At 38.1% G+C, this 27443-nt stretch overlaps 1 long non-coding RNA gene across 1 annotated transcript in view; it reads right to left on the bottom strand.

The window, feature by feature from the left end:
• The window catches only part of LOC309631795, a 46057-nt gene that overhangs the window by 4437 nt on the left and 14177 nt on the right, over nucleotides 1-27443 (bottom strand). The window contains exon 2 of the long non-coding RNA XR_014246552.1: nucleotides 3091-3276. This is a non-coding gene — a long non-coding RNA (uncharacterized lncRNA). The remainder of the gene's footprint in view (nucleotides 1-3090; nucleotides 3277-27443) is intronic.

Below are 27443 nucleotides of genomic sequence, written 5' to 3' on the forward strand. Positions count from 1 at the left end.
GTAGATTTTCATTTGACTGCTCATTGGTTATTTAGGGACAGGATTTTGAAATATAGTTTAAAGATGAATTTAGTTATTACAAATTTTTGAAGAGGAAACTGCTGATGCACAGGTAAGTAAAAGAATGCTTCATGGGAAGAGTGAGTAGGCCAGGAATTTAGCTGGTAAGTTGGAAGTTGGGGACTGTTTAAGCCTACCTGTTGGCCTTCACTTATTTTTAAAAAGTCTAAACATTCTCTGACATAAATCGTACCAATGTTATCTTAGGTCAGTCTCCCAAAGCAATAGAAATAAAAGCAAAATAAACAAATAGGACCTAATCAAATGTGCAAACTTTTGCTCAAAGGAAACCATAAAACAGACAACCTACGGAATGGGAGAAAATATTCTAAAATGATGTGATGGACAAGGGTGTAATTTCCAAACTAAGCAGCTCATACAACTCAACAACAACAAAAAAACTCAAATGAATAATGGGCAGAAGACCTAAATAGACATTTCTCCAAACAAGACATAGAGATGGCCAACAGGCACATGGAAAGGTGTTCAACGTCGCTAGTTATTAGAGAAATGCAAATAAAAACTACAATAAGGTACCACCTCACACTGGTCAGAATGGTCATCATTAAAAAGTCTACAAATTCTGGAGAGGGTGTGGAGAAAAGGGAACCCTCCTACACTGTTGGTGGGAATGTAAATTGGTGCAGCCACTATGGAGAACAGTATGGAGGGTCCTTGAAAAACTAAAAATAGAACTACCATATGACCCAGCAATCCACTCCTGGGCATATACCCAGACAAAACTCTAATTTGAAAAGGTACATGCACCCCAATGTTCAAAGCAGCACTATTCACAAAAGCCAAGACATGAAAACAACCTAAATGTCCATCAACAGAGGAATGGATAAAGAAGATGTGGTACTTATATACAATGGAATATTACTCAGCCATAAAAAAAGAATGAAATAATGCCATTTCCAGCAACATGGATGGACCTGGAGATTATTATACTAAATGAAGTCAGACAAATACCATATGACATCACTTACATATGGAATCTAAAATATGACACGAACTTATCTACGAAACAGAAACAGACTCACAGACATAGAGAACAGACTTGTGGTTGCCAAGGGGGAGGGAGGTGGGAGGTAGGGGAGGGATGTACTGGGAGTTTGGGATTAGCAGATGCAAACTATTATATATAGAATGGATAAACAAGGGAACTATCTTCAATATCCTGTGATAAACCAGAATGAAAAAGAATATGAATAATGTATTAATATATATATGTATAACTGAATCACTTTGCTGTACAGCAGAAATTAACACAATATTGTAAATACTTCAATAAAAATTTAAAAGTCTCTAGAAAGCTGAGGAAATGTCATTAATTAGTATTGGGTGACTCTTAATGATAATCTTGTATTTGTAAGTGCTTGAATTGCTTAAATCTGGCATGATTTGATTCCAGGCATGTCCATTCATGGGGCAGCCTCATCCAGCCAAGCTAAGTGACACCAGAAATGCTTGGGAGACTTAGCTGATTGTGATTACCCAGGGTGCATTGCAAGATTAAGGTATGCCGTAAACCACAAACTGCCAGTTTTTGAGGGTATGAGCTTGGGCTTCAGATTTTTAACTTTAGTGACTCTGTGATCTGGTGTAGTTTTAGATACCACCCAAAAGTTTGACAGTAGAGATAACTCAGTCCTGCAGGTCAACCATGACTGCAGCAACTCGCTAGATAACAAATTGCCTGTGAGACCTCCATAATGTGCTAGGCACATGGTATAAAGTGAGCCTTTTCTTCTGCAACTAAAGTAGTTGAAGAAACTGTAGCCACTGGGACATGTGCACATGACTCAGCAGCTACATACAGGCCAAGCCTGCTTTCCTGGACTTTTCTGATATTGATGACTCATGCTAAGGAGGCATGTGGCTTCTCATCCACACAGCTCTGTTACCAACAGATAATCCAATCCCTTCAGCAGAAACTAAAAGATTCTTAGCTGATCTTGTCCTGCCTTTTCAACCTCATTCGCACACCTTAGTGGATGATGTGCCCTTTAAGAGTTGTTTGTTTGTTTGTTTGTTTTTCTTAATGAAATAGTGATATTTGCAGCAACATGGATGGACCTAGAGATTATCATACTGAGTGAAGTAAGTCAGATAGAGAAAGATAACTGTGTGATATCACTTATATGTGGAATCTTTAAAATAATACAAATGAATTTATTTACAAAACAAAAAGACTCACAGACATAGAAAACAGACTTAGGGTTACCAAAGGAAAAAGGGGGAGGGGAAGGGATAAATTAGGTATTAACAGATATACACCACTATATAGAAAATAAATAAGGATTTACTGTATAGCACAGGGAACTATATTCAATATCTTGTAATAACCTATAATGGAAAAGAATCTGAAATAAATGTATGAGAATGTACATATATATATAATTGAATCACTTTACTGTATATCTGACACTTACAATATTGTAAATCAACCATGCTTCAATTTGAAAGATTTTTTTCACCTTAATACTGTAAAAAACCTTATAGTTTTGATACAAAGATATATCTCCATTAAAAAAAAATGAGGGGCTTCCCTGGTGGCGCAGTGGTTGGGAGTCTGCCTGCCAATGCAGGGGACCCGGGTTCGAGTGCTGGTCCGGGAGGATCCCACATGCAGCGGAGCAAATGGGCCCGTGAGCCACAATTACTGAGCCTGCACGTCTGGAGCCTGTGCTCCGCAACAAGAGAGGCCGCGATAGTGAGAGGCCCGCGCACTGTGATGAAGAGTGGCCCCCGCTTGCCACAACTAGAGGAAGCCCTCGCACAGAAACGAAGACCCAACACAGCCATAACTAACTAACTAAATAAATAAATAAATAAAATTAAATTTAAAAAAAAAATGAAAAATTAGAAACACCTCAATCCTACCACTGTTTTCAATAGTTTTAACATTTTCTTGCAGACCTTTAGCTGTAAAAGCACAGTTGTACCTATGCAAGAATATGATCTTAGTTAAATAAGGCCTCCAAGCTGCTTAAATCCTTTACAAGGAAAACAGAAACAGGAACTAACCTTGGGCCTGCTGGTGTCAGACCATTGTGTGAATACCTTGTCGAAGCCTCAGAGCCTGCTCCTTGATTCCTCCTGCCTTGGGGTTGCCTTAGTTTGGTCTTGAGTCTGAGATAACAGATTCTTGGAGTGGGTCCCCATGGGGCGGAAAAGCCGGCCACAGGGAGGCAGTTCCATATGGCTCCAAACCTGTGCAGTGGATAAATCACAACATCAAGCACATACCTACCAACTGTTCTAGTACTTTATTGCATTAGCTCATTTAGTGAGTTAACCCTCATTCTGAGGAAGTGTGGCAGATTTTATTTTCTAAAAGTGGCCACAGCAGTATTTCTGGTCTCACAGACTGCCAGAGACTTGCTGTGCCCTTGGAGGAGTGTGTTTCCCCTCTTCTTGAGCCTGGGAAGAATTTTATGATTGCCTTGACTGGTAGAATCTACTAGAAAGTGACCTCTGAGGCTAGGTCACAAAAGGCGAATTGGCCTGTGCTTTCTCTCTCTCGATGTGTGTCGTACGGAAGCCCGGGCCACACGGAGAGGCCATGTGTAAGAGGGCTGACAGCCCCAGCCATGGTCTCAGTCAATGTCAATCACCAGGGGTGGGGTGAGTGAACCCCCAGATGATTCCAGCTCCTAGTCTGAGCCTTCCAGCTGAGGCCCCCTTCATGGGGAGCAGAGATAAGCCATCCCTGCTGTGCTCCATCCAAATTCCTGACTCATCAATCCATGAGCCTAATAAATGGTTGTTGGACACCATTACATTTTGAGATGGTTTCTTACACAGGCATAGTAGCTGGCACAGGTAAGCACTATTACGTCTATTTTACACAGGTTAAGTCACTTGCCCAAATCATTTGGCTAATTACTAAGTGGTGGAGCCCCAAGTTAGCCAGACAGATTGGCTCTAGAGTCTTTGTGGTGTTCTTTCCTGACTATCCTCCCAATACCAGCATGAAACTACAGCCCGGGTCTCTGCTGTGAATTAGGAACTGGGGGAAAGGGGCTTCTCTAGAGTTGAGTTGGGAGCAGGAGCAGGGAGAGATGGGTTACCTCCCAGGCGAGGCCAGTGATGCTAATCATTTTCTGTAAAGGGCTAGGTTAGGTGATGAGAAAACAATCCCAAATTTTCAGTGCATTGCCACAACAAAAGTTATTTCTTGCTCAAACTGTATGTTCATCTGGGTCTCTGGGGGGGCTCTGCTCATTGTTGAGGGGGTTATAATCACTCTGGGACTCAGCTGATGGAGACACAATCCTGACACATACTTCCAAGACCAGCAAGGCAGGGGATGAAGACAGTGGTGACTCATGTACCGTGACTTAGAGCTTCCACCTGCAGAGATACATCACTTTTCCTCACATTTTATGGGCCAAAGCAAGTCACTTGACCACTCCTAACTTCAAGGTTGCATGTACCAGAAAGGGAAATGAAATATTTGGAGAACAGTACTAATGACTCCCCAAATCCACCCTTCAGTCACCAAATAGTTCACTATCTTTCATACACACAAAGTACAATCATCAAGAGTGATTTTCAAGAGTGACAACCCAAGAATTCCGTCTTGTCATGGCCATATGCCCAGAGTTGAGGATTTCTGGGTGATGGGCTGATGTACAAGGTGGCTCCTCTTCATAAACTTGTAAGAAAATTTACCTGCTCCCTACCTGTTCAATATACAATAGAAGAGGAATAGAATAACAACAACAAAACACATACTCCTCTTTGAAAAGGAAAGAACGGGAGGCATACAGCAAACCCTGGTGGGTAGCAATTCTGACGCCCTGCTCACCAGTCATTTTGAGGGCCCTCCCCCAGAGGCTCCAGCAGAAAACTGCCCCTCAAGGATCAGCAGCAGCCAAGACCTCACCGTGTGGCCGGGAGGAGGCAGGAGTGAGAGAGCTGGTGGAAGTGGGGAACGCTTTCAGGGGGGAAGGCTGATTTCTAGCAATAAAGTTAATTTAACTCATGCCGTCCTAATTTTGGTTACCCAGAACCAAAGGTCACCCTTCCTGAATGCCCAAGACTGCTCTCAAAGCTATAATCCTGTGAGGTGTATACTATTGAGCTCATCCACATTCTATAGATGCGGAGTGTGGGGCAGAGGTGTTAGCTTACATGCCCCAGTTCACATAGCTAATAAGTAATCAGAGTGGGGTATTTGATCCCAGGTTCAAGAATTTTAGGGGCTTTGAACTTAACCCTACTCTGTGTTACCTTTCAAAGGATTAGAGTATAGAAAATAATTATGAGCATGGAAAAAATATAATTCTGAGATTTTTCTCGAATTCTCTATTTTAAATAGGATTATATACTCCATTTAATGGATAGTTCAGAAGTTATTTAACATACCTACTAATTTAAGCATAAGAGAATTTCTTTTAAAAACATTTTTCAAAAAATTTGTAATGAACACAAAGAAGCACACATTACTTAGTTCAATTTAGATTTTATGTGATCTAGATCTTATGTGAATTCTTACCTGATCTCAGGCCCTAGCTAGCCAGTAAATGGATGCCAAAAATTAATTTATAGTCCTCTTTGCAACTTGGAGAATTTTCAGTAAGGCTAGGAAAAAAGCCATACTCAAATTATTAGTGTATTTTAGAAATTGGTTGTTGCAGTATAAAATATTTGATTTCTGAGGGCTAATATAATACATAAGACCACAAGGTGACAGCCAAGACACATGATTTTCTCTTCAGACATTTTATGATTTTTCTCAAATGTGGTAATGCAGACAAACTTTTATGCCAAATTGGAGAAATGACACATTCATTTCACGGAATAAGTCCAAGCACAGAAGCTCCACAGTTTGCGATAGGTAATAAGCGAACAGTTTTAACTTGCTAGCAGCATATGGTTCTTGTTCAGGCCAGTATGAGCTCTATATGTATTTTTTCCTGAACCTTCTATCTTCCTCCTTTTTGATCCGCCATCCTAAACGTACCTGTACAGAGTGTGTTCTTAAAAGGTTAAGATCTCTCATACTCAAAGGTAAGAAGGAATGTGGACAACCCCAATCTGATTTTATTTGCCTTTTGAGCAATCAAATCTACACAAACCATCATTTATATGATCACCGACTCTAGTGAGCCCTGCCTCATCTCAGTTTATTCTAATCCAGCTAAAAGACTTTTTACTCATAACACGAGCTAACCTGTACTGGTGACTCACTGTGAGCCTAACCCTGATCTAAAACCATGCTAGGTCTCTATAACAACCCTGAGAGGTACCCACTATTGTTGTCATCCCATTTTATGGATGAAGAAATAGAACATAGGAGCAGCCCAGACACTGAAATAGAAGATGGTCAATTGTGGCCAATGCAATAATCTGTTGATTATAATGGATGCCACAGAAAAGACCTCTATATTAACAAGGCAATTTTTATTTGGGGATAGATGAACCATAGAAAATTGGTGAGACCCCATTACAGTGACCATCATCTTTTATACATTATGGGGTTCTGCTCACCAGCAGAGGTTTTAGTGAGAATGTTAGAAGTTCTGGAGTAGGAGGTTTGAAAGTGGAGGGTTAGGGAAGAACCCTGGATTTGTGTTGGTCTGTTGTTACTGGAGTGAGAAGAAAACACAGTTGAAAAGAATGATTCATTATTGGGTACAGTGGCAGGGTTTCTGGGGCTATGCATCAATTGATCAGATCAAATTTCATGAACTACTGATCTGGGATTTTTGCTAAAACACATTGAACACAACATTATATAAATCCTATTACCTTATCCCCAGACCAAGCCACGTTCTGCTGTATTTGGCACGGGGTGGTCTGGGTTGTGTGGCTCTCAAATGACCACAAGGTGGGGTAAGATGATATTCAGCCGAATATGTTCCACAAGATTTTGGGGGGGATTTTCCTGTCAGTTTTAACAGCTGGATTGTGTGTGTGTGTGTGTGTGTGTGTGTGTGTGTAGTCTAGCATTTTTGTGGTCAAAGATTATAACCACAACCCCCAGGTGATAACCTTGTAAACGTCTTTGTCATATTGTAACATGTGATAAGTCATATACCATCACCCAACCAGAAATTACGTACTCAACAGCTGAGGAGGAAAGTTGCTAAGAGAGTAGAACCTGGAAATTTTCATCACAAGGAAATACTTGTTTTCTTTGTAACTATATAAGGTGATGGATGTTAACTTATTGTGGTAATCATTTCACAATATATGTATGTCAAGTCATTGTGCTGTAAATATCAAACTTACACAATGTTGTATGTCAATTATATCACAATAGAACTGAAGAAAAGAGCTGAGAGGGGCCAGGCAGGTGTAAATGGCGAAGCCAGCCTGGTCAGGGAGCGGATTGCTGTGGCTGATGGCAAAGCAAGCCCAGGCCTGTGTATGGAGCACAGTTGCTCCTTAGATCCTTCCCCTCGCCCCTGCCCCCAGTGCCATGGGGAACACTGGCATTCTCTTTGAAAGAGAATCCAGAAATTTAGAGTTTTAATTATTAGTTTAAATATCTCTTGTTTTTGGCAGTTCCAGTCCAAGATGGGGACCTAAAAGTCTCCTGGACTCACCTCCCACAGACACACCGAATCTACAGCCACACAAGGAACAATTCCCTCTGAAAGAGATCCAGAAACTAGCAACTCCTATACTTTGGGTGAACAAGAAAATAAACCCACATTGAAATGGATAGGAAACGCTGAGACATCCTCTTGCCATAAACCCCATGCCCAGCACAGTGACATACAGTTGGGAGGGAACTCACAACTCCCAGCTCTTTCTGAGGAATGAAGGTTTTGAACCCAACATCTCGTGCCCCAACTTTTAAGACTTCTAGCTGAGGGATAGGCTCCAAAACACCTAGCTCTGAAAGCCAACGGGACTTGTGTCCATGAGGCACACAAGACTATAGCAAACAAAGAAGCAGTTCTTAGGGGCCCATTACGACTCATCAAGGCTGTCCCCACCAGGGCTCAGCAGAGAGAGCTAGCAGACATAACACTCACCTGCCAGTCTTTTCCTGAAAGCAGTATCTTTTAAGAAAGCTGCAGCCTGAAGATCAGGCTCCTAATATAGCACACATCTAGGGGTCTATAATGTGACAGGCCATCTCATGTTCTCCCTCTGGTATCTCCTTGAAAAGAGCTTGTGCATACTTCTGGTACCCTGGCTTTTGCACCTGCCAGAGGATGCATTCCTTGATTGCCTGGCTCTGGTGGATGGTGGGTCTTGCATTTGTGGGTTCCAAGGGACTGTAGCAAACAAAGAAATAGTTCTTAACCCAGCTATACCCCCAGGGCTCAATGCAAAGGCAGCACACAGACCTAGTCTTCACCAGAAAGAGGTATATTTGCATACTTTAAAAGTTGCTGCCTGAAAGTCTGACTTCCAATCAGCCTGAATCTAGGTGCTGATTGAGATCTTCCCATTTGGGACACTGACAGGTATTGGCATACCGCCAGCTACTGGGAGCCACTAAGAACAAAGAAAGTAGTCTTTGGACAATCACAAAGATTTGAGAGACAACCAAGAACTCAGGCTGGGCTGATTGATAAGGGTTATCTTCTACATGAGAACTCTCTGTCAAGACTAGGAGAGGTGGCTGTTTTATCTAATGCATAGAAACCAATACAGAGTCAAAGAATATGAAGAAACAGAGAAATGTTTCAAACAAAAGAACAAGATAAAACTCTAGAAACAGATCTTAATGAAACGGAGATAAGTAATTTACCTGTAAAGGGTTCAAAATAAAGATCATAAAGATGTTCACAAAGGCCAGGAGAACAATGCATGAACAAAGTGAGAATTTTCTATCTCAACGAAGAGAAAATATAAAAAGTAACAAACACAAATCACCTAGCTGAGGAATACAATAACTGAACTGAAAAATTTGATAGAGGGGTTCAAAAACTGACTAGATGAAGTGAAAGAAAATCAGTGAACTCAAAGACAGGGCAGTAGGATTCATTCAATCAGAGGAGCAAAAAGAACAAAAGGGTAAAAAAGAGTGAAGATAGCTTACAGGATTTATGGGACACCATCAAGCAGAACAATAATCACATTACACGGGTCCCAGAGGATAAGAGCTAGAAAGGGGCAGAAAGCTTACTCAAAGAAATAGTGGCTGAAAACTTCCCTAACTGGCAGAAAGAAACAGACATCCAGATACAGGAAGCCCAGAGAGTATCAAATAAGATGAAATAAAAAAGGTCAACACTGAGACACACTGTAGTTAAACTGTCAGTAGTTAAAGGCAAAGAGGTGATGCCAGCAAGATGAAGAGCTAAGAGGTTCCAATGATTATCTCCCCCATGAAAGAACAATAAATAAACCAAAGAAAATAGTTCAGGGAAAGGTCTGGACTATAAAGAAGAAGAAGCAAAAACTGCAGAACTCAAAAATCAAGGATGGCTGCATAAAAAAGTACAGGAAAACATATCACCCCAGTCAAGAGCAGCTTGGCACCAGGAGGGATCTTCTCAGGGGAATTTTACCCCATGGGGAAAAGGAGAGCAGGAGAACCCCAGCAAGTCTCATCACGATGGATGGTTTGCAGCCTTTGCTACAGATCTCCCACAGTCTACACCAATGCTGATCCCAGCTGACAGAGCTGCCCCCACTGCATTTACTCCCCAAGGCTGGAGCTGTCCCTGAAATGAGATCTGCCTTTTGGGGCACCAGTTGCTGCTATGCCCTACTCTCCAAGATTGGAATCCCACAGCACCTCACCATATATGGAACTAGAATGGCCACTGCTCTATCTCCTATTCTTGACCCTCAGGTCACAACTTTGTCCCATCACTACCAAAGCAGCCTCTGCTGTCCTGAGCCTCACCCTCTGGGTCTCAAGTCACACTTTGAGTGACATTATCAGGGCCATCCTATTTCTGCCTTGAGCCCAGCCCCTGGGGTCCCAGACTGTGGCTCTATACCCTCATTTCTGGGAATGGGCTGCCACTGCTGTGAGCCCTACTCCCATCCCAGGTCACAACCAACCAATATTGCCAATGGTGTTGCCACTACCCTGAGAGCTGTACCTCATTCCAATTCAAAGCTCTGAACCCTCATTATTGGGACTTGGCTACTGCTGCCCTGAGCCCCATATCCCAGGTCATGGTGCTCACTCATCATTGCTGGGACCAGGCTGGCATTGCCCTGAGGCCTGCCCCTCTGGGTCCAAGCTTTGACTGTAATTGCTGGGGGCACTGCTGCTGCCCTGAACTCCACCCTTCAGGTCCCAGGTCATGGCTCTGAATGTCTTTGCCAGGGCTGTGCTGCCACTGCTCTGAACTCAGCGCCCTGGGTCCCAACATGTGACTTTCATAGACGACTACCAGGGTCATGCTGCTGCTGTCTTTTGACTACCACCTGGGGCCAGAGTTGAGACTTTGACCCACCATCTTTAGCTGTGTTGCTACTGCACCCTATTTCCTCAGACCAAACCACCACTGCACCTTGTCACCCCCGGCCCATGCTGCTGCTGCATCCCCAACCCCTCTCTCCTGGCCAGAGTCACTGCAGTCTTAGGTCCTGGTTCCATGGGAAATCTGCATATGCCCATACCTTAGACACCAGTGCCACAGCTGCAGAAAGTACACCTGTGCCACAGGACCAAGGGGCTGTGGTAGTTCTGTGTACACCTGATCCCAGGACGCTGGCTCCAAAACTGCTCTTAGTGCTGGCACACCAGGCCAGGCACTTGGAAGGATTTTCTCACCTAACCTGTCCTCCAATGGACAAAAAAGTATAAGAAGACCCTAACAGCCTTTGCCTCAGAAAACCCCATAGCTCTGCCCACCACTGCCACCCATAGGACCTCTGCACTATTGACCACAGAAGACCCCTGAAGTCTGACCAATGTTGACCTCAGCTGATGGAGCTGCATAGAGACTACACCACTGTGTCTATTCAAGAACCAAAAATGCTGCATCCCACCCAACTGCTATCCTCGTAGACACCTGCAGGTGAAAGTCTTTCCCCACCAAAGACAGTCTGAAAATGCTGGAAGACATAACTGCACTATCAAATGAACAGACATTAAAACAAAACCATCAGAAACATTAAAAAAACACAAGGAAACATGACACCAAAGGAAAACAATAATTTTCTAGTTACTGGCCTGACATCTCAAGAATGGAGATCTATGAGTCATCTGAAAAATAATTTAAAATAATTATTTTAAGGAAGCTCAGTGAGATTCAAGAGAATACAGACAACTCAATGAACTCGAGAAAGCAATGCATGAACAAAGTGAGATGTTCAACAAAGAGGTGGAAATCATAAAAAAGAACCAAACAGAATTTCTGGAGCTGAAGAATACAATGGATGAAATGAAGAATGCAATATAGAGCTTCAACTATAGGCTCAACCAGGCAGAAGAGAGAATCTGTGAGCTTGAAGACATATTTCCTGATTTTATCTGGTTGGAAGAGATTAAAGAAATAAGAATAATAAAGAGTGAAAAAAGCCCATGTGTATTATGGGAAACCAACAAGTGAAATAATATCCACATTTGGGGAAACCCAGAAGGAGGAGAAATGGACAGAAACCTATTTAAAGAAATAATAAGTGAACTTCCCAAATCTGGGGAGTGATATGGCCATCCAGGTACATGAAACTCAATGATCCCCAAACAGATTATATACAAAGAGATCTTCACTGAGACATATTACAATCAAGCTCTCAAAAATCAAAGACAGAATTTTGAAAGCATCCGGAGAAAGAAGATGATAACATACAAGAGAATTCAAATAAGGCTATTAGTAGATTTCTCTGCAGAAATCTTGCAGACTAGGAGAGAGTGGGATGACATATTTAAAGGGCTTGAAGGAAAAAAAAACTGTTAGCAAAGAATACTTTACCTAGCAAAGCTGTTATTCAGAAATGAAGGACAGACAAAGACATTCCCAAACAAAAGCTGAGGGGATTTATCATCAATAGACCTGACCTACAAGAAATGTTACAGAGAGTTTTTCAAGCTGAAACAAAAGGATGCTAAATAGCAACATAAAAATATATGAAAGTATAAAATTCACTGGTAAATGTGAATGTATGGTCAATTTCAAAATACTCTAATACTGCAATGGTGGTATGTAAATCACTGTGAACTCTAGCAATAGGTTAAGAGAAAAAATGTTAAAAATAACTATTCCTACAATATTATGTTAATGCATACACAGTATAAAAAGATTTAATTTGGTACATTAACACAAGTTGTGGAGGGGTCATATAAATGGGTAGAAATTTCTAATGCAACTGAAGCTTGTGATAGGTGACAAAACACGTCTTAACAGAATTAAGAAGACTGAAATCATACCAAGTATCTTTTCTTTTATGAAATGTTATGAAAGTAGAAAATAACAGGTGGAAACCTGGAAAGTTCACAAATATGGGAGATTAAACAACATGCTACTGAACAACCAATGAGTCAAAGAAGTTATCAAAAGTAAAATCAACAAAAATCTGGAAACAGATGAAAATGGAAGCACAACATATTAAAACCTATGGAATACTGTAAAAGTAGTCTTAAAAGGGAAGTTTACGTTGATAAACACCTACATTAAGAAACAGGAAAGATCTCAGATAAACAAGCTCACTTTACATCTCAAGGAATTAGAAAAAGAAGAAAAAACTAATGTTAACAATGTTAACAGAAGGAAGGAAATAACAAAGATCAGAGTAGAAAAAAATGGACACCAGAAAATGTCAACAAAACTAAGAGCTGTTTTTTTAAAAAAAATAAACACAATTGACAAACCTTTAGCTAGATTAAATATGAAAAAAAGAGAGAGAACTCAAATAAAATTAAAAAAGAAAGAGGAGACATTACAAATGATACTGCAGAATTACAACGGATTATGAGAGACTATGATAAATAATCACACACCATTGAACTGGATACTCAAGAAGAAATGGATAACTTCCGAGAAACACTCAACCTACCAAGACTGAATTTTGAAGAATTAGAAAATCTGAGCAGACTGAGTACCAATAGGAGATTGAATTAATTTCAAAACCCTCTCAACAAAGAAAAGCCCAAGACTAGATGATTTCACTGGTGAATTCTTCCAATCATTTAAAGAATTAAAGAATTAACAGCTTCTCAAACTCTTCCAAAAACTGAGGAAAAGGGAACATTCTCCAACTAATTTTATAAGGCCAGCATTATCCTGATACCAAAGCCAGATAAGGACACCACAAGAAAAGAAAATTACAGGCCAATATCCCTGATAGGTATAGATGCAAAACTCTACAAAAAAATATTAGCAAACCACATTCAATAACACAATAAAATGATCATTCACCATGATTAGTGGGATTTATCTCTGGGATGCAAGGATGGCTCAACATCCTCAAATCAATCAGTTCAGTACATCACATTAACAAAATGAAGGATAAAAACCATATGAGTATCTCAATAGATGCAAAAAAAGCATGTGACAAAATACAACATCCTTTCATAATAAAAATACTCGACAAATTGGGTATAGAAACATAATAAAGGCCATATACAGCAAGCCCACAGCTAACATCATATTCAATGGTGAAAAGTTAAAATCCTTTCGTCTAGGTTAGGAACAAGACAGGGATGCCCACTCTCACCATTTCTATTCAACAAAGTACTGGAAGTCCTAGACATAGAAATTAGGCAAGAAAAAGCAATATAAGCATCCATATTGAAAAGAAAAAATTAAATTGTATGTTTGCAGAGGACACAATCTTACATATACAAAACTGTAAAAAAATCTACTAAAAAACTATGAGAACTAATGAATGAATTCAGTAAAGTTGCAGTACACAGTCAACATACAGAAATCAGTTGCATTTCCATACATTAACAATGAATAATCTGCAAGAGTAATTAAGAAAGCAATCCCATTTACAATAGCATTGAAAACAATTAAGTACATAGGAATAACAATTAATACATAGGAATAAATTTAAACAAATTTCTTGTACACAGAAAAGTATAAGACACTGATGAAAGAAATTGAAGAAGACACAAATAAATGAAAAGATATCTCATGTTCATGGATTGGAAAAATTAATATTGTAAAATTATCCACACTACCCAAAGCAATCTACAGATTCAGTGAAATCCCAATGGCATTTTCCACAAAATAGAAAGAAAGTACCCTAACAAATTTTGGACCTCTAAAAAGATGCTGAATAACCAAAGCAACCTTGAAAAAAAGAACAAAGTTGGAGGCATTACACTTCTGATTTTAAACTATGTTACAAAGGTAAAGTAATCAAGAAAGTATGGTACTGTTTTAAAAACAGGCATATAGACCAGTGAAACAGAATAAAGAGCCCAGACATAAACCCATGTATATATGAGCTACTAATTTTTGACAAGGGCACAAAGAACACAAAATGGGTAAAGGATAGTCTCTTCAATAAGTGGTGCTGAGAAAACTGCAAAAGAGTGAAATTGGACCACTACAAAAATTAAACACCACCACTAATAAAAATTAACTCAAAATGGATCAAAGACCTATATGTTAGACCTGAAACCATAAAGCTCTTAGAAAAAAACATAGGGAAAAAAATCTTTGACATTGGACTTGGCAATGATTTCTTGGATAAGGCACCCAAAGCACAGGCAAAAAAAGCAAAAAATAGATAATTAGGACTACATTAAACTAAAACTCTTCTACATAGCAAAGGAAACTATCAACAAATTATTATCTATATAATGGGAGAAAGTATTTGCAAATCATATATCTGATAAGAGGTTAATATACAAAATATATAAGGAACTCATACAACTCAATAGCAAACAAACAATCCAATTAAAAAATGAGCAGCGAATCTGAATAAATATTTTTCCATAGAAGATATACAAATGGCCAACAGGTACATGAGAAGGTGTTAAACATCACTAATCATCAGGAAAATGCAAATCAAAATCATAATGACCTATTACCTCACACCTGTTAAAATGACTGTCATCAAAAGACAAGAGATAATAAGTGTTGGCAAGGATGTGGAGAAAAGTAAACTCTTGTGCACTGTTGGTGGGAATGTAAACTGGTGTAGCCATTATGGAAAACAGTGTGGAAGTTTATTTAAAAAATTAAAAATAGAACTACCATATGATCCAGCAATTCTACTTCTGATTCTATCTCCAATGGAAATAAAATCACTGTCTGGAAGAGGTATCTGCACCTCTGTGTTCATTGTACAATTATTTACAGTAGCCAAGACATGGAAACAACCATGTATTTCACATTTTTTAATCCATCCATTCACACACACATACACACATACACTCACAATGGACTATTCATCCATAAGAAGGAATAAAATCCTGTCATTTGTGACAACATAGATGGACCTTGAGGGCATTATGAAAATTGAAACAAGTCAGAAAAATAAAATACTGTATAATCTCACTTATATGTGGAATCTAATAAAAACTGAATTCATAGAAACAGAGAACAGATTGGTGGTTGCAAGAGGCAGGTGGTGGGAGGTGGGGAAAATGAGTGAAGGTAGTCAAAAGCTACAAATTTCCAGTTATAAGATGAATAAGCTCCAGGGATGTAATGTACACTATGGTGACTATAACAATAGTGTATTGTTAACTTGAAAGTTGCTAAGAGAGTAGATCTTAAAAATTCTCAACACAACAACAAGAAAAACTTTTGTTACTATATGAAGTGATGGATGTTGCCCAGACTTACTGTCTGCATGTTTATGTATGTCTGTGTATGTATGTATATATGTATGTACATATAGGTATGTATGTATGTATATGTGGTATTTACTACTTCTGGATGTTTTGCTAAAATTATTTCACAAAATAGCTCTGCTTTAATTGGTTTAAAAATAATAATAAGTGCTTATATTAATTAAGTCTTCCTGAGAGGAGATCAAGATGGTGGAGTAGGAGGACGTGGAGCTCACATTCTCCCATGAACACATCAAAAATATATCTACATATGGAGCAATTCTCACTGAAAACTAATTGGAGACAAGCAGAAAGACTCCTGTACAACCAAGGCTATAAGAACGATCCACATAGAACTGGGTAGGATTGGAAGAGAAGGGATTAGGTCAGGATTTGTGCCTCTGGGAGGGGACTCAGAAGATGAGGGGGATTACAGGGGCAGAGAACCTTCGTGGGGAGTGAGGGAATTGAGCCACACATTGGGCGCCCTAGCCCTGGCATCCAACACCAGGAAGGCGAGTCCCCTTGGCTGGTTTGAAGACCAGTAGGACTAACAGGAGGGCTGTAAGAAACTAAGACTCTGATAGTAAAGAGCACACATACACTTGCTTACTCATAAAAAAAGGTAGAGGAAGCAGACTGACACTGCCCAGGACTGGCCAGTTTCCCATGATCCCCTCAGCCTGAGCCAAGTGCCTGCTCCAGCCTTTCTTGTTCTGTGGTGCAGCTCCACACTGGTGTGAGGGTTGCGGCAGCTGAGGAGAGGGCACAGTTGTGAGGGACGGAGCCAGCTCTGACCCAGAGCAGCAATCTGAATAGGGCAAGGGAAGCCACTACAGGCACTTGCAGAAGTAGCACATTGGCAGCAGTCTGGAACTCTCACTGGGGCCAGGACTTCCACATCATGCACCACAATCCATGTCAAATGCCCACTCTGGTCCCATTTGTACCAGCACTGCTCCCCTCTGGGGTGAGGGTGCTGGTGCTGGGAGGGGTCAGAATACACACTCAGAGGTAAAAGAGACAGCTCAAACCTGAACCTCAGGGCTTCATCCCCAACAGGGTGCTGTTGGCCACTGAGCAGAGGAGAAGCCCCAGCTCACACCTGGCTCTGACTCTATCCCCTCCATCTCCAGCCCAATATCTTGCCAAGGTGGTAGCTGCCAGCACATCCTGGAGGAAGATGTGACTCATGCTCATATCAGATCCCGCTCTCCCACCAAAGCCCCTAGGCACAAGCAGACTGATAGTATCACTACCAGGCAAGGACATCCCTTCAAGACCAGAAGAGGTAAATGTTTCACCTAATTTCATAAAGATAAAGTTAGAAAAATGAGAAGACAGAGGAATTTGTTTAAATTAAGAGAACAAGAGAAAACCCCTGAAAAAACAACTAATAAAATTAATTAATTAATTTACCAGATGCAGACTTCAAAGCATTATTAATAAGAATGCTAGCTGAATTAGGGAAAAGAATAGATGAACACAGTGAGAATTTTAACAAGAAACTAGAAAATATAAAAAAGAACTAGTCAGAACTGAAGAATACAGTAACTAAAATGAAAAACACACTAGAAGGAATTAACAGCAGATTAGGTGATATAAAAGAATGCATAAGTGATTTGGGAGATAGAATAATGGAAATCACTCAATCAGAATGGCAAAAAGGAAAACAAATAATGAGAAGAGTTTAAGGGATATCTAGGACAACATCGAGGGTAACAACATTCACATTATAGGGACTCAGAAAGAGAAAAGAGAGGGAAAGGGGACAAAAATATATTTCATGAAATTACAGCTGAAAACTTCCCAAACTTGAAGGAAGAAGCAGATATCCAGTCACAGGAAGTACAGAGAGTCCCCAAAAAGATGAACCCAAACAGACCTAACACCAAGACATATCATAATTAAAATGGCAATAGTTAAAGAGAGAATTCTAAAGACAGCAAGAGAAAAACAAAGAGTCATATACAAGGTAACCCCGATAAGGTGATTGCTGATTTTTCTGCAGAAACTTTGCAGACCAGCAGGGAGTCCCATGATATATTTAACGTGCTAAAGGGGAAAACCCTGCAACCTAGGATATTCTACCTAGCAAGATTATCATTTAGCATTGAAGGAGAAATAAAGAACTTCTCAGACAAGCAAAAATTAAAAGAGTTCATCAATACTAAATTTACCAAAAAGAAGTGATAAAGGGTCTTCTCTAAGTGTAAAAGGCTAAAATAAGAAATAAGCATTTAAAGGAAAGGAAATATCCCACTAGTAAAGGCAAATATATAATAAAGGCTATGGATCAACCACTTAATATGCTAGTACAAATTAAAGGAAAAAAATTATAAAATCAACTATAACCACAATAAACAGTGAAGAGTTAAACATGAAGATATAAAATACAATATCAAAAATACAAAATGTGGAGGAGTGGAATTAAAAAATGTAGATCTTTTAGAATGTGTTTGAACTTAAATGACTACCAATTTAAAACAAGTAGATTTAGTTATGGGTCAACATAAATAAACCCCATGGTAACCATAAATCCAGCAATTATGAGTCTATATAAAGGGAGAAATTGACAATACAATAATAGTATGGGACATTAACACCCCACTTACATCAATGGACAGATTATCCAGAAGAAAATCAATAAGGAAACATAGTCTTTTTTATTTTTTTTAAATTTATTTTTGGCTGTGTTTGGTCTTCGTTGCTGCGTGTGGGCTTTCTGTAGTTGTGGTGAATGGGGGCTACTCTTCATTGCGGTGTGTGGGCGTCTCATTGCAGTGGCCTCTTTCATTGCAAAGCACAGGCTCCAGGCACACACGTTTCAGTAGTTGTGGCACATAGGCTCAGTAGTTGTGGCTCACGGTATCTAGAGCACAGGCTCAGTAGTTGTGGTGCACAGGCTTACTATCTCCACAGCATGTGGGATCTTCCCGGACCAGGGATCGAACCCATGTCCCCTGCACTGGCAGGCAGATTCTTAACCACTGTGCCACCAGGGAAGTCCTGGAAACATAGTCTTAAATGACACATTAGATCAGTTGGACTTAGTAGATATCTCCCGGACACTCCAATCAAAAACAGTAGAATAAACATTTTTTTCAAGTGCACACAAAATGTTCTCCAGGATAGATCCCATGCTAGGCCACAAAACAAGTCTCACCAAATTGAAGAGGATAGAAATTATGTAAGGCATTTTCTCCAACCACAATGGCATGAAACTAGAAATCAATTACAGGAAGAAACACAGGAAAATCACAAATACGTGGAGACTAAACAACAAAAAAACTAATTGTTCAATGATAAAATCAAAGAGGAAATCAGAAAATACCTTGAGATAAATGAAAATAAAAACACAATTTTCCAAAATCTATGGGACATGGCAAAAGCAGTTCCAAGATGGAAGTTTATAGCAATACAGGCCTACCTAAAGAAACAAGAAAAATATGGAATAAGCAATCTAACCTACCATCTAAGGGAATTAGAAAAGGAATTAGAACAAACAAATCCCAAAGTCAGAAGAAAGAAGGAAGTAATAAAGATCAGACAGGAAATAAATAAATAAAAATCAGACAGGAAATAAACCAAACAAACAAAAAAATCAATGAAAGCAAGAGCTCTTTTTTGAAAAGATAAACAACACTGATATGCCTTTAGTTGGACTCATCCAGAAAAAAATAGAAAGGATCCAAATAAACAAAATAGGAAATGAAAGAGGAGAAATAACAACTAATGTCACAAATATAAAAAAAAATCATAAGTGACTACTATGAATAGTTATTTACCCCCAAATTAGACAATCTAGAAAAATGGACAAACTTCTAGAAACATACAAGCTTCCAAGACTGAAAAAGGAAGAAATAGACAATCTGAATAGACCAATTACTAGTAGTGAAATTGAATTTGTAATCAACAAACTCCTGGCAAACAAAAGTCCAAGACCAGGCTGCTGAACCAGGGAATTCTATCAAACATGTAAGGAAGAATTAATACATATCCTTCTCAAACTATTCCAAAAAAAAAAAAAAGAGGAGGGAACACTCCCAAATTCTTTCTACAAGGCAACCCAAATACCCAAACCAGACAGACAATTTCTACAAGGCAACCCTGATACCCAAACCAGACAGACACTATGAAAAAAAAAGAAAAGAAAATTACAGTCTAATATCTCTGATGAATATAGATAAGAAAATCCTTAACAATATATTAGCAAACCAAATTTAACAATATATAAAAAGGATCATTCATCATGATTGAGTAGAATTTATTCCAGGGATGCAAGAATGGTTCAGTATCCTCAAATCAATCAACGTTATATACCACATTATCAAAAGTAAGGATAAAAATCACATGATCATCTCAACAGTCATAGAAAAGGCATTTGACAAAATTCAACATCAATTTATGATAAAAACTCTCATCAAAGTTGCTTAGAGGAAGCATATCTCAACATATTAAAGTCCACTTATGACAAACCCACAGCTAACATCATACTCAATGGTGAAAAGCTGAAAGCTTTTCCTCTGTAATCAAGAACAAGACAAGGTTGCCCACTCTTGCAGCTTTTTAACATAGTATTAGATGTCCTAGCCACAGCAATCAAACAAAAAATAGAAATAAAAGGAATCCAAATTGGAAAGGAGGAAGTAAAACTGTCACTGTTTGCAGATGACATAATGCTATACATAGAAAATTCTCACCAAGAAAACTACTAGAGCACATCAATAAATTCAGTAAAGTTGCAGTATACAAAACTAATATACAAAAATCTCTTGTGTTTTTATACTCTAACAATGAACTGTCCAAAAGAGGAAACATCCCATTTACAATTGCATCTAAAAGAGTAATATACCTAGGTATAAAGCTATTGAGGGAGGTAAAGACCCATACTTGGAAAACTATAAGACTCTGATGAAAGAAACGGAAGATGACAAAACAGATGGAAAGATATACCATGTTCATGGATTAGAAGAATTAATATTGTCAAAATGACCACACTACCCAACAGAATCTATGGATTCAATGCAATCCCTATCAAAAATACCATTGGCATTTTTCACAAAACTAGAACAAATAATTTTAAAATTTGTATTGAAACACAAAACACCTTAAATAGCCAAAACAATCTTGAGAAAGAAGAACAGAGCTGGAGGTATCATGCTCCCTGACTTCAGACTATACTACAAAGCTACAGTAATCAAAGCAGTATAGTACTGGCACAAAAACAGACACATAGATCAATGGAACAGAATAGAGAGCCCAGAAATAAACCCATACACCTATAGTCAATTAATCTACAACAAAGGAGGCAAGAATATACAATGGAAAAAAGACAGTCTCTTCAATAAGTGGTTCTAGGAAAACTGGACAGCTACATGTAAAAAAAAAAAATGAAATTAGAACATTCTCTAACACCATATACAAAAATAAACTCAAAATGGATTAAAGAAAATATAAGATCAGAAACCATAAATTTCTAGAAGAAATCCTAGGCAGAACACTCTTTGACATAAATCATATCAATATTTTTTTGGATCTGTCTCCTAAAGCAAAGGAAATAAAAGCAAAAAAAAACCAAACAAAAAAACCCCAACCCTCCCCTACAACAACAACAACAATAAAGTGAGGCCTAATTAAATTTAAAAGGTTTGTCACAGAAAAGGAAACCATCAACAAAATGAAAATACAACCTACTGAATGGGAGAAAATATTTGCAAATGATATGACCAATAAGAGGTTAATATGCAAAATACACAAAGAACTCATGCAACTCAACATAAAAAAAAAAAAAACCTGATTAAAAAATGTGCAGAAGACCTGAACAGACATTTCCAAAGAGGACATTCAGATGACCAACAGGCACATGAAAAGAAGCTCAACATTGTTAATCATCAGAGAGATGCAAATTAAAACCAACCACAATGAGATATCACGTTATACCTGTCAGAATGGCTATCATCAAAAAGAAGACAAATAACAAATGCTGGCAAGGATGTGGAGAAAAGGGCACCATCGTAAACTGTTGATGGGAATGTAAATTGGTACAGCCACTGTGGAAAACAGTATGGAGGTTTCTCAAAAAACTAAAAGTAGAACTAACATATGACTCAGCAATTCCATTCCTGGGTATATATCCGAAAAAAACAAAAACACTAATTTGAAAGACACACACACCCCAATGTTCACAGCAGCATTATTTAGAATTGCCAAGATATGTAAGCAACCTAACTGTCCATCAACAGATGAATGGATAAAGAAGTCGTATATCTATACAATGAAATATTACTCAGCCATAAATAAGAACAAAATTTTGCCATTTGTAACAACATTGATGGTCTTGGAGGGCATTATGCTAAGTGAAATAAGTCACACAGAGAAAGACAAATACTAAATGATGTCACTTGTATGTGGAATCTAAAGAATAAAACAAACTAGGGAATATAATAAAACAGAAACAGACTCACAGATATAGAGAACAAACAAGTGGCTAGCAGTGGGGAAAGGGAAATGGGGAAAGGCAATATAGGGATAGGGAATTAAGAGGTACAAACTATTAGGTATAAAATAAATAAGCTACAAGGATATATTGTACAACACAGGGAATATAACCAATATTTTATAATAATTATAAATGGAATATAACCTTCAAAAATTGTGAATCACTATGTTGTACACTTGTAATTTATATAATATTGTACATCAACTATATTTCAATAAAAAATTTTAAAAAGACTGTGTTTAGTCAGGGAAAAGGAGAATAATTTTGCCCTAGTTAAGGATATTTAAAGGTTGTTTAAAAATATAAAAAGAGGTAAATAAAGAACAAACCCTAAATGAATATAGAAAGTTAGAGAGAGAGAATCTTGTGTGGCCACACTGGTTAAATTGAATAAATTTATTTTAAGAGTTTTTAAAAATGAGCTTTAATCTCAATAGTGTTACAGTTCTCATGCAACACTGGAATTTTATTTCCTTTCTCAGTTAAAAGAACAAAGTTTTATTGGATTACTGTAGGTTTTTCTTTACCTGTTGAATAATCTGCCTAGAAAACAAAGATTCTGTGTTTTCTCAAAATAATTTCCTGTGCTTCATGTTGTCTTTCTTGGGTTTTTGATTACTTAAGAAAACTAAGTCTTCTCAGTATTAAAAGAGTTAAGGTTTTCTTTTACAATCATGTAATCTTCAATATTTATCTTTGAAATCTTTTATTGTTACTTTGATAAAACGGATAGCTAAGTATCATTTCACAGCAACCCGTGATCTTATTTGATCAAGTGTTCAAAGCTTTTGACATTTTTGACAAATTTCCCAAAACAAATTTTAAATAAAGTCTTTTTCACTTAAAACTAACTTTAATATTTCCCAAAAGGCTCCTGGAAAATCTCAAAAGATTTTGTTTTCTGATTCTGTAAAAAAGAGAGATGTTGAACTCATTAGATTTATTTAATATGTTAAAATACATGAGAAATATTGTCAAATAAGAAGTAATATTAAGATTGGTTCAAGATGGTGGAGTAGTAGGATGTGTGCTCACTCCCTCTTGTGAGAGCACTGGAATCACAAATAACTGCTGAACAATCATCGACAGGAAGACACTGGAACTCACCCAAAAAGATACCCCACATCCAAAGACAAAGGAGAAGCCACAGTGAGATGGTAGGAGGGGCGCTAACACAATAAAATCAAATCCCATAACTGCTGGGTAGGTGACTCACAAACTGGAGAACACTTATACCACAGAAGTCCACCCACTGGACTGAAGGGTCTGAGCCTCAGAATGGGTTTCCCAACTTGGGGGTCCGGCAACGGGAGGAGGAACTCCCAGAGAAACAGACTTTGAAGGCTAGCAGGATTTGATTGCAGGACTTCAATAGGACTGGGGGAAACAGAGACTCCACTCTTGGAGGGCACACACATAGAATCAAACTGACAAAAATTAAAGACAAAGAAAAATTATTAAAAGCAACAAGGGAAAAATGACAAATAACATACAAGGGAACTCCCATAGGGTTAACAGCTGATTTCTCAGCAGAAACTCTACAAACCAGAAGGGGGTGGCAAGATATATTCAAAGTGATGAAAGGGAAGAACCTACAACCAAGATTACTCTACCCAGCAAGGATCTCATTCAGATTTGACAGAGAAATCAAAAGCTTTACAGACAAGCAGAAGCTAAGATAATTCAGACCACCAAACCAGCTCTACAACAAATGCTAAAGGAACTTCTCTAAGTGGGAAACACAAGAGAAGTAAAGGACCTACAAAAAACAAACCCAAAACAATTAAGAAAATGGTAATAGGAACATACATATTGATAATTACTTTAAATGTGAATGGATTAAATGCTCCAACCAGAAGACACAGGCTTGCTGAATGAATACAAAAACAAGACCCATATATATGCTGTCTAAAAGAGACCCACTTCAGACCTAGGGACACATACAGACCAAAAGTGAGGGGATGGAAAAAGATATGCCATACACTTGGAAATCAAAAGAAAAGCTGGAGTAGCAATACTCATATCAGATAAAATAGACTTTAAAATAAAGAATGTTACAAGAGACAAGGAAGGACACTACATAATGATCAAGGGATCAATCCAAGAAGAAGATATAACAATTATAAATATATATGCATGTAACATAGGAGCACCTCAATACATAAGCAAATGCTAACGGCTGTAAAAGAGGAAATCGACAGTAACACAATAATAGTGGGGGACTTTAACACCTCACTTACACCAATGGACAGATCATCTAAAATGAAAATTAATAAGGAAACAGAGGCTTTAAATGACACAATAGACCAGATAGATTTAATTGATTTTTATAGGACATTCCATCCAAAAACAGCAGATTACACTTTTTTCTCAAGTGCGTATGGAACATTCTCCAGGATAGATCACATCTTGGGTCACAAACCAAGCCTCAGTAAATTTAAGAAAACTGAAATCATATCAAGCACCTTTTCCAACCACAACGCTATGAGATTAGAAATAAATTACAGGGAAAAAACATAAAAAACACAAATACATGGAAGCTAAACAATACCTTACTAAATAACCAAGAGATCACTGAAGAAACCAAAGAGGAAATCAAAAATAGCTAGAGGGCACTTCCCTGGTGGCGCAGTGGTTAAGACTCCGCGCTCCCAATGCAGGGGGCCCGGGTTGGATCCCTGGTCAGGGAACTAGATCCCACATGCATACCGCAACTAAGGAGTCCACGAGCCTCAACTAAGGAGCCTGCAAGGCGCAACTAAGGAGCATGCCTGCCGCAACCAAGACCCGATGTAACCAAATAAAAATAAATGAATAAATAAATAAATAAATGGCATTCACTATTTAAAAAAAAAAAAAGCTAGAGACAAATGACAACGAAAACACGATGATCCAAAACCTATGGGATGCAGCAAAAGCAGTTCTAAGAGGGAAGTTTATAGCAATACAATCCTACCTCAAGAAACAAGAAAAATCTCAAATAAACTATCCAACCTTACACCTAAAGGAATGAGAGAAAGAAGGTCAAACAAAACCCAAAGTTAGTAGAAGGAAAGAAATCATAAAGATCAGAGCAGAAATAAATGAAATAGAAACAAAGAAAACAATACAAAGATCAATAAAACTAAAATCTGGTTCTTTGAGAAGATAAAAAATACTGGTAAAGTTTTAGCCAGACTCATCAAGAATAAGAGGCAGAGGACTCAAATCAATAAAATTAGAAATGAAAAAGGAGAAGTTAAATGGACACCGCAGAAATACAAAGCATCATAAGAGACTCCTACAAGCAACTCTATGCTGATAAAATGGACAACCTGGAAGAAATGGACAAATTCTTAGAAAAGCACAACCTTCCAAGAGTGAACCAGGAAGAAATAGAAAATATGAACAGACCAATCACAAGTAATGAAATTGAAATTGAGATAAAAAGATCTTCCAACAAACAGAAGTCCAGGACCAGATGGCTTCACAGGTGAATTCTATCAAACATCAAAAGAAGACCTAACACTCATCTTTCTCAAACTCTTCCAAAAAATTGAAGAGGAAGGAATACTCCCAAACTGATTCTATGTGGCCACTATCACCCTGATACCAAAACCAGACAAAGATACTACAAAAAAAGAAAATTACAGACCAATATCACTGATTAATATAGATGCAAAAATCCTCAACAAAATACTAGCAAACAGAATCCAACAACACCTTAAAACGATCATACACCATGATCAAGTGGGATTTATCCCAGGGATACAAGGATTTTTCAATATACACAAATCAATCAGTGTGATACATCATATTAACAAATTAAAGAATAAAAACCATATGATCATCTTGATAGATGCAGAAAAAGCTTTTGACAAAATTCAACACCCATTTATGATAAAAAATGGGTTTCTCCAGAAAGTGGGCATAGAGGGAACCTACCTTAACATAATAAAGGCCATATATGACAAACCCACAGCAAACATCCTTCTCAGTGGTGAAAAACTGAAAGCATTTCCTCTAAGATCAGGAACAAGACAAGGATGTCCATTCTCGCCACTATTATTCAACATAGTTTTGGAAGTCCTAGCCACGGCAATCAGAGAAGGAAAAGAAATAAAAGGAATACAAATTGGAAAAGAAGAAGTAAAACTGTCACTGTTTGCAGGTGACATGATACTATACGTAGAGAATCCTAAAGATGCTATCAGAAAACTACTAGAGCTAATCAATGAATTTGGTAAGGTAGCAGGATACAAAATTAATGCACAGAAATCTCTTGCATTCCTATACACTGACAACGAAAGCTCAGAAAGAGAAATTAAGGAAACAATCCCATTGACCATTGCAACAAAAGAATAAAATACCTAGGAATAAACCTACTTAAGGAGGTAAAAGACCTGTACTCAGAAAACTATGACACTGATGAAAGAAATCAAAGATGACACAAACAGATGGAGAGATATACCGTGTTCTTGGATGGGAAGAATCAATATTGTGAAAATGGCTATACTACCCAAAGCAATCTACAGATTCAATCCAATCCCTATCAAATTATTAATGGCATTTTTTTACAGAACTAGAAGAAAAAAATCTTAAAATTTGTATGGAAACACAAAAGACCCCAAATAGCCAAAGCAATATAGAGGGAAAAAAACAGAGCTGCAGGAATCATACTCCCTGACTTCAGACTATACTACAAAGCTACAGTAATCAAGACAATATGGTACTGACAAAAACCCAGAATATAGATCAGTGGAACAGGATAGAAAGCCCAGAGATAAATCCACGACGTATGGTCAATTAATCTATGACAAAGGAGGCAAGGATATACAATGGAGAAAAGATAGCCTCTTCAATAAGTGGTGCTGGGAAAACTGGACAGCCATATTTAAAAGAATGAAATTAGAACACTCCTTAACACCATACACAAAAATAAACTCAAAATGGATAAAAGACCAAAATGTAAGACCAGACACTATAAAACTCTTAGAGAAAAACATAGGAAGAACACTCTTTGATATAAATCACAGCAAGATTTTTTGTGACCCACCTCCTACATTAATGGATATAAAAACAAAAATAAACAAATGGGACCTAATGGAACTTAAAAGCTTTTGCACAGCAAAGGAAACTATAAACAAGATGAAAAGACAACTGTCAGAATGGGAGAAAATATTTGCAAATGAATCAACAAAGGATTAATCTCCAAAATATATAAACAGCTCATGC

This window comes from Balaenoptera borealis (genome assembly GCF_965194805.1).
Source record: "Balaenoptera borealis genome assembly, chromosome: 7".
In the NCBI taxonomy this organism is placed as follows: Eukaryota; Metazoa; Chordata; class Mammalia; order Artiodactyla; family Balaenopteridae; genus Balaenoptera; species Balaenoptera borealis.